Source organism: Perognathus longimembris, chromosome 3 (genome assembly GCF_023159225.1).
Source record: "Perognathus longimembris pacificus isolate PPM17 chromosome 3, ASM2315922v1, whole genome shotgun sequence".
NCBI lineage: Eukaryota > Metazoa > Chordata > Mammalia > Rodentia > Heteromyidae > Perognathus > Perognathus longimembris.
The window spans coordinates 86,453,843-86,462,115 of NC_063163.1; the positions used below are offsets into that span (position 1 = coordinate 86,453,843).

General features: G+C 52.0%; 1 protein-coding gene across 4 annotated transcripts in view; it reads right to left on the reverse strand.

Moving 5' to 3' along the window:
* Camkk2 (calcium/calmodulin dependent protein kinase kinase 2) overlaps positions 1-8,273 on the reverse strand; it is a 31,695-nt gene extending 23,422 nt beyond the window's left edge. For all 4 annotated transcript variants that reach the window (XM_048342980.1, XM_048342979.1, XM_048342978.1 and 1 more), the window contains exon 1: positions 8,157-8,273. The gene's annotated coding sequence lies outside the window, so the exon portion shown is untranslated. The remainder of the gene's footprint in view (positions 1-8,156) is intronic.

Consider the following 8,273-nt stretch of genomic DNA (forward strand, 5'->3'; position numbering starts at 1 on the left):
GCTCTGGTCAAGTGAATGAGTAGAGTAAATACATGACCCCAGGGGTCTACTAGGTCTTATTCTGGGACTTTTTTGGGGGAAGGGGGGATGAGGAAGCATTGAGAAGAATGACAGACAGGGTCCTCTTTCCACTGAACTCAGCATGCTAAGGATACATTCTTGGAGTGACCAAAGGATGGGGAGAACTTTGCCTCAGTTTGAGGTCAGCCAAGAAAGAGAGGTTAGGGATAGAGAACTGATTTGGCACCTAGATCCAGTCATGCCTAAAGTCCACATACAGGAGTTTTTAATACAAGTTAAGATATTTCTACTTTTGCCTAAGCCAATTTGTGATTATGGAACAAGACTCTTGTTGCACACACAGTAGAACAAGTGACATATAGCTGATAGAAAAACTTCGCCACAAGTTCCCTGTAGACAGACACACAATTCCTTACATCTTAAAAGTTCTCATTCAGACCAAACTGCCAGACAGCCTTGAACTCAACACTCACAAAGTGGTTGTGCCTTGCTCTGTTTTGTTGTTTAATCTCAAAGATGGGAAGGTCAGGCAAAGCCACTGAACTGGGTGGCAACAAGAATCCCACCTGTACTGTGGCAGTGGCCAGAGCTGGCCTTGATTGTTTGGCACCATTCAGAGCCTCTGACATTGTACCCCATCACCACTGAAACCTCAGCCGTGAGCCCCACTCCTGTCTTGCTTACCCAGAGAGGAAAACGGAGGGACAGAGCGTGGAGTGACCTGCCTATGATTGCGTAAATACTCAGTACACAGAGGCCAAGCAAGGGCTTCATGGTTATCAAGTCCAGTCCTTCTATTGGACTTAATTTATATTAAAGCAAACATTTCTTCTCTCTAACCCCATTATGTGAACTTAAGTCTTTTCACCTTTGCTAGCCCCTGTCCACATGCACCACTCATTACAAAACAAAACAGGGTGCATGCACTTCTCGTCCTTGCTGGCCTGTGTCACTGGCTTGTGGACACTCGCAGGGCTTCCCCCATCAACGCATCACAGGCCACAGGAGGCACTCAGACTCAGGGAGGAACATCCCTCACCAAGGCAGCCAGGCAGAGTCGTGGCTGGATGGGGACAAGGACCAGGGGAATGGTCCAGTGTCCCCTGCCACCGTGGATGTTCAAAGGCCAAGGAGCTCCCAGACTCACTGCCAGCCACACTCACAGTCCAAAAGTCCTTAAGCAGCCATCACTCACTTACAGTGGACAGCAGAGGAGGACCATGTGGTCAGGCATGAAGACCAGGGGCCAGCCCTGAGGGAGGATGTGTGAGCACCTGGGTTGGTGTGGCTGTGCTCAGCAGAGGAGGGACTTGAAAAGGGAGTTAAGAACACTTGTCCTTCCTTCTATGCCTCACTGACTCCCTCCCGATCTTCCACTGAATGAGGAAAAGGCGGGAACAAAGATAATTTCAACTTGTAATGGAAAGAAAAAAAGACTTCTACAACTTGACAAGTCAGACACGCAGGGGGCCAGTGTGGCACCCACAGGCGTCCATGCAGGCCCTGCCACAGCACTTCTCATCTGCCTCACCTACAAAGGCTGCCTAAGGACTCTTCAAGAGTACCCCCTTCCCTCCCTCCCACTCCAGAAGAAAGGCAGTGGGGTGCTGGGGCCTACCTTGTCCCCCCTACTCAGACAGGCCCAATGGGGTTTAAAACTTAATAATGAAATATGTCTGCCAAAAGCCTACAGGCCTAACACACTTTAAAAAGCCCCAAAGAAGCCATGTGCTGTAGCTCATTTCTGTAATCCTAGTTACTCAGGAGGCTAAGATCTGAGGATTGTGGTTTGAAGCCAGCCCAGGCAAGGAAGTCTAAGACTCTTATCTCCAATAAATTACTGCCACCTGCCCCACCCCCACCTAAGAGCTGTAAGTGAAGGTGTGACTTCAGTGGTAGAATACTAGCTATGAGCAAATGAAGTGCAGAGACAGTTGCCCAGGCCCTGAGTGAGTCCAAGCCCCAAAACTGGCACAAAAAAATAAAGTAAAATAAAATCCCCAAAGGCAATGTGCTCTCCACCTGCATCCTGCCCCCTGGTAACCCCTGGCTCTCCAGTGAACTTCTCTAATAAGCCTGTGTCTGGCCGCACTCACCATGCCCCTTTCCCATTCATGCCAGACTAGGCCTTCCACCTACACCCCATTTTCCCAGGGGACCATCTATCTCTCCTCTCCAGGTTGGAATTAGCATTTTTATCTCTGCAACTGCCATCTCTCAACTATTTACAGAAGCCACCAGGATAAAAAGAGGCAACATAAAAATAGTCTCTCAGCAGCTTCTAGAAAGGGCTGGGGGTAGGGGCAAAAGAGAATCTTCTCATTTTCCTTGTCTCCTTTTCCAAGGGGATACAATGCCAGAACTTTTCATCTCTTCCAAAGGGTTCCCCAGGGGTCGGACACCTTACCTGAAGCTGTTTAGGGAAGGCCACCAAGTCCCAGCAGCCCTGCGTCCCCAGGGCAGAACTGCATCCAGATCCACCCCAAGAGGGGCTGAGGTTATAGAGCCAGGGCCCTGCTCTGCCACCTCCTGAGCCTCACTGCAGCCATTGAAACTGCAAGCCAGTCCAAAACAAAGCAAAACAAAACTTTGGCTTTTCTATGGGTTTAAAATGTTTCATAACTGAAAGATAAAGAAAAAGAAAAGCCAGGCTGTATGCCTGGTGCATGCCTATAATCCTAACTACTCAGGAGGCTGAGATTGGAGGCTCATGCTTCGAAGCCAGCCTGGGCATGAAAGTCTGTGAGATTCTTATCTGCAATTAATCATAGAAAAAGCCAGAAGTGAGATGTGGCACTATGGCTCAGGTAGAAGAGTGCTAGCCTTGAACAAAAGGAGTCTAGGGACAGCACCCAGCTCCTGAGTTCAAGCCCAGAGCCAGCAAAATAAACAAAACCCTCAGCTGGATGTGGTGATGTCTGCATATAACCACAGCACTGGAGAAACTGAGGGCAGAGGATCTCAAGTTCCAGGCCAGCCTAGGATACAGACCAAGTGCCCACTCAAAGGCAAACACAAAAATTCAGTGGCAACACAGCAAAAAGGGACTGGGTGCCAGTGACTAACTCTTGTAATCCACCTACTCATGAGGCTGAGATTTGAGAATTGCATTTCAAAGCCAGCCCAGGCACGAAAGTCTGTGAAACTTGTATCTCCTATTAACATCAAAAAGCCTAAAGTAGGGCTGCGGGTCAAGTGCAATCAAGTGCAATCATTGTATTAAAAAAAAAAAAAAAGGAGGGGGGATGGGAATGTGGCTTAGTGGTAGAGTGCTTGCCTAGCATGCATGAAGCCCTGGGTTCAATTCCTGAGCACCACATAAACAGAAAAAGCCAGAAGTGGTGCTGTGGCTAGCCTGTGTGCTAGCCTTGAGGAAAAAAAAAAAAAGAAGAAGCCAGGGACAGTGCTTAGGCCATGAGTCCAAGCCCCCAGAACTAGCCAAAAAAAAAAAGGCTAAGAGACAGCACCCAGGCCCTGTCAAGGCCCAGTACTGGGACAATGGTGGGGGGTGGGGGGAGACAGCAAAAAGGAGTAAAACTGGAGACTGGGCCCCATTTGATGGCTACCACCAGCACAGGGAAGGAAATACAAAGATGGTGGACAGCGGACAGCACTCACCTCACAGTTAAGGTGACCTTTTGTCCCTGGCTTCTTTTTGCTCAAGGCTAGGCTAGCACTCTACCACTTGAGCCACAACACCGCTTTCTGGCTTTTTCTATGTATGTGGTGCTGAGGAATCGAACCCAGGGCTTCATGTATGTGAGGCAAGGACTCTACCACTAGGCCATATTCCCAGGCCCAAAGGTGACTTTTTGTTATTGATGACAGACCCCAATCAGGGAAGAAAGTAAAGATAAAAACCTTGTTTTTCATAAAGTGACTCCATGTGAAAATTACTTTGGAGGGCGGCTTGTGTTCCTCAAAGAGATGGTCATTATTCGCCACACTGGAGTTCAGGACTAGAAGGTATAAAGACCTAAAGGATCTTGACCCTTGACTTTTTCATCTGAGAAAGTTACTGCAGTATACCGGGGGCGTAGTTGTGGCAGGTTTTCTCCACTCTGCATGTGCGCCCAACAAACAGAACATGGCAACAACTTTCTCCCACCTTCTCTTACCTTCCTCACTTCCCCATGCTCTGCATCCCCGCCTGTAATCAGAAAGGGCTTAAAGGGGCTGGGGATATAGCCTAGTGGCAAGAGTGCCTGCCTCGGATACACGAGGCCCTAGGTTCGATTCCCCAGCACCACATATACAGAAAACGGCCAGAAGCGGCGCTGTGGCTCAAGTGGCAGAGTGCTAGCCTTGAGCGGGAAGAAGCCAGGGACCGGTGCTCGGGCCCTGAGTCCAAGGCCCAGGACTGGCCAAAAAAAGAAAGGGCTTAAGAACTAGTTTTCTATGCTTTGTAGATTTACTTACTGGGGAAAAAAAAGCCTCACAAAATAAATATATAATACCTATAAGATTACATGGGGCCCCACAGTAACTAAATCTGACCTGAGGAAAATGGAAGAAATAAATAGAAGGCGGGCTGTCCCAGGAATGGCAGAGGATGCTAACTGTCCTGGACACAGGATGGGGGTAATGACTCGCAGGAAGGGTGGATGTGAAGGTGAATGGGAAAGCCTGAAATCCTCAATTGAATTGAGAACCCTCTCCTCCCTTGCCCTCTCCCTGAAAACTAAAGACAAAATTAAGTCTTACACCCAGAGAGGCTGCTGAGACAGAAGAAGGAACAAAGAAGACTGAAGCGGCTCTCATGGGACTGGGCATGGTTGTACTCACCTGTAATTCTAGAATGTGAGAGGCAGAGGAATAAGGACCCTGAGTTCCGGGCCAACCTGAGCTACATAGCCAGACTCTGTTCCTCCCCCCACCTCCAAACAAAACAAAACAAAAAAACCAATAAATACTCTCATGATGGACAAACAGATACAGATAAACCAAATAAAAGAAGCCAGACAGGAACAATCACATGTGACATCATTCCATTTATAATGGAAATGTCCCTAATAAACAAATCCAGAGAGACAGAAAGGAGGTAAGTGGCTGCCAGGGCCTGGAAGTTAGGATACTGGGAAGAGGCAGTGTGTGCTTAACAGGGACAGGACTTGCTTCTGTGGTGATGAAAGTGTTCTAAAACTAGGCAGAGGTGATGGTTGCACAGCACTGTGAATGTCCTAAATGACACTTACAGAAACTTTGTCTCAATTAAGGACAACAGAGAGGTGGGGGTGGGGAGAGAAGGGCTGGGGCCCGAGTACCAGTGTCATGCCTGTAATCCTAGTTACTTGGGAGACTGAGATTGAGAGGATCTTGGTTCAAGGCCAGCCCAGATAGAATAGTTCATAAGACTCCTTCTCAACTGAGAGCTCGACACAATGGTGAGTACCCGTTCAATGAGAAGCCTAACAGGCAGATCACACCTACCTGGGCAATAAGCAAGAGTAACCGGCAAAAACCTGGGTTGAAGGCTGGCTTAGCAGTAATGAGCTCCTGCCTAGCAAACATAAGGCTTGATTGAGTTCAAACTAAGTTCCACCAACAGAGGAGATGGAAAGGCAGGGGGCGGGGGAGGGACAGGGATGGATATAAGCTCAATGGCAGAGTCTGCCTAGCGTACACAACCCAGGATGGCCCTGGGTTCAATCCCCAGCAGCAACACACACCACACACAACCATGCATGTGTACATACATACGACCCTCTGAATGTCTGTGAACAGGTTAGTAAAGTAATAAGCAATCTGAAAGAGGAAAGATCAATTTCAAAAGAGAAAGCAATTTCCAAGAGGCTCAGGCATAGGGTGAAAGTCACTGCAACCCTGAACCCTCCTCCCATCTCTCTCACCACAAAGCATCTGAGAAAACCAGCAAGCAAGGACCTTGGCCTCAGAGGAAAATAAATCCAAAGTAGCACCTGCCCCTATCTTGCCAGGATGGCAACAGGAGGAAATGGGTTCACGAGGACTCCGACTCTCTGAACCCTTCTATACAATGGGTTTAGCAACAGGCTAGGCTGCCTGTGGCACACAGCAAACTCCAGGCCAAACCTGAGATACCTCACAAGGCATTATCTTGAAAACAAACAAAAAAACAGCAATGTGGCTCAAGGAAAAAAGCACCAACCCTCAACAACAAAAGGCCCCATGAGAACTTGAGATCCTGAGTTCAAGCCCCCATACCAGTACAAACAAATGTCTGCTCCACCCAGCCAGCCTTGTCCCAAAGAAGGTGCCAATGGCTGCCTTCACTCAGGTTTCAAATTCCCTATACCAGGGTCTTTCCTACCCCCAGGTCATTCAGTCTCCACTTTTTAGCTCATCATTCAGGACTCAGCACAAATGACACCTGTGTGTCAGGAGCCTTCCAAACTGCACCTGGCAGAAGGGCTTTCTCCAGAACTCGGCACTCCCTCCCCTCTGCATAACCTGCGTGTGGTGTTTCTCTACAGCAGCGCGGCCATTCTTCGTGCCCAACATGTGGCATCTCCCCAGTCCTGCCCACCAAAACCCACGAGTGCTCAGTCCCATTTTGCCAACCGAAAAGTCGCCCCCACATTTCCCCAAATGCTTGCTGGGAGGGTGATGCCGCCCACTGGTAGGATGGGAACTAGTGCATAGTTATTAGTGAATATATTTGGCTACCATCCTACTAAGAACCTGAGGGCAAAGACAAGCCTAGAGCCCCTGGGCCACCATCACAGGGCTTGCTTCTGTCTGTATCCTTGTTTGCTGTGTGGTAAACAGGTCTGAGCTACTCAAGAGGCTGAGGGTAGCATGGGTTCCTTCTCTAAGACAGGTGGTAAAGCCCAAAGGCTCTAGGGCCTGACATGCCTGGGGTGGCCAAGTGACCCTGGCCCAGTTAACTGACCCCTTGGAGCCTTTCTATGAAATGGGACTAAATATTTCGCCCATGCCCTGAGTTCAAGCCCTAGGACTCATGACTGTGGGCCCGGCACACACATTTGTGTGGGTTTTCACCACCAGGAAGGGTTTACTGTACCAGCAGCCATCTAACTGGCACTCACCCTAAAGCTGTCTTTGCTTAAATTGCACGGTCTTGCTGGGTGGTTTGGGCAGAGTTGCAGCCCCCTACTCTTGCAAAGAACAAAGGAGATTCTGGGGACACAGAACTCCTCTCTTTCCTTTGGGGGCGGGGAAGGTAGTGAGGAGCAGTTGATAGCACAGCCCTGGGCACCTGAAGTTTCCACTCTAGAACAATGGGTGGAGGAAGGTAAAAGTTGCCTCTAGGGACGTGGACACTGCCTAGCCCATAGCACCGAGATGTCCTATCCCCATCGTCACCCCCCCCCCCCCCCCCCGCCAAACTCCATCCCTCTGCGAGGTGCCACTTCCCTAGCTGCAAGTGACAGCAGCCGGGGAGGCAGAGCTGTGAAAACACCCCGCTCCCCGACCCAAACTGAGCAGGCAGGGGGTGGCGGGGGAGAAGCCAGGAAAAGCTCCAGGCTGCCTGGGGCGGCGCCGGGCCCGCGTCCCGGGTCAGGGGACGCGGTAGAGATGGAGGAGGCACTTCTCAGCGTTCTCGGCGTCCTGCAGCCCCGAGGTAAATTTAGGTCAAAAGCACCAAACCTGCCAGTGGGGTGCAGGCTTCGGCAAGGGGTGCGGCGGGGTGGCCAAGAGCACGGTCAAGGTCCCTCTCGGTCTCCACATCTGCCCCTCCCCTCCGTGTCCCGGCCACCGGGGCCTGGGTGCGCACCGCGGACGGTGGGGTGGGGATGCTCCGAGCCGGCGGGCGGCCCCTGGGGCCCCGCGGGCTCCGGGTTCCCCACCTGCCTAACGCCGGAGCTGGGCCTAGGCAGCCTCCGAGGTCCTGGACGGCCCCGGCGACCTCGGGATCCAACTCCGGTCCGTCCCAGCCCCGGGGCCCGGCGCGGCCCAGCCGAGGCCAGCGAGGTCCCCGGACGCTCGGAGACCGAGGGAGAAGGGGCGCCAGGGCCGCGTCCCTCCACGTGGCGGGGCGTGGGGCGGCGCACGTGGGGCCCCCGCGGAGAGAGCCCCGCGGCTTTGTCTGCAGTCCCGGCGGGGGTCTCCGCCCCGTGAGAGCAGAGAACCCGGGAGCCTGGGCTTGGTGGCGGGCGGCGTCTCCCGCCCGGGCCCGGCTCCAGTCAGCTCACCTGGGTTCCGCGCCGCCGCCTCCAGCGCTCGGGGTCCCCGGCTCGGCTCCGCAGGCTCCACGGCCCCGCGCGGCACTCCGCGGCCCTGCGGGCAGGCAGTCTGGCGAGCAGGCAGAC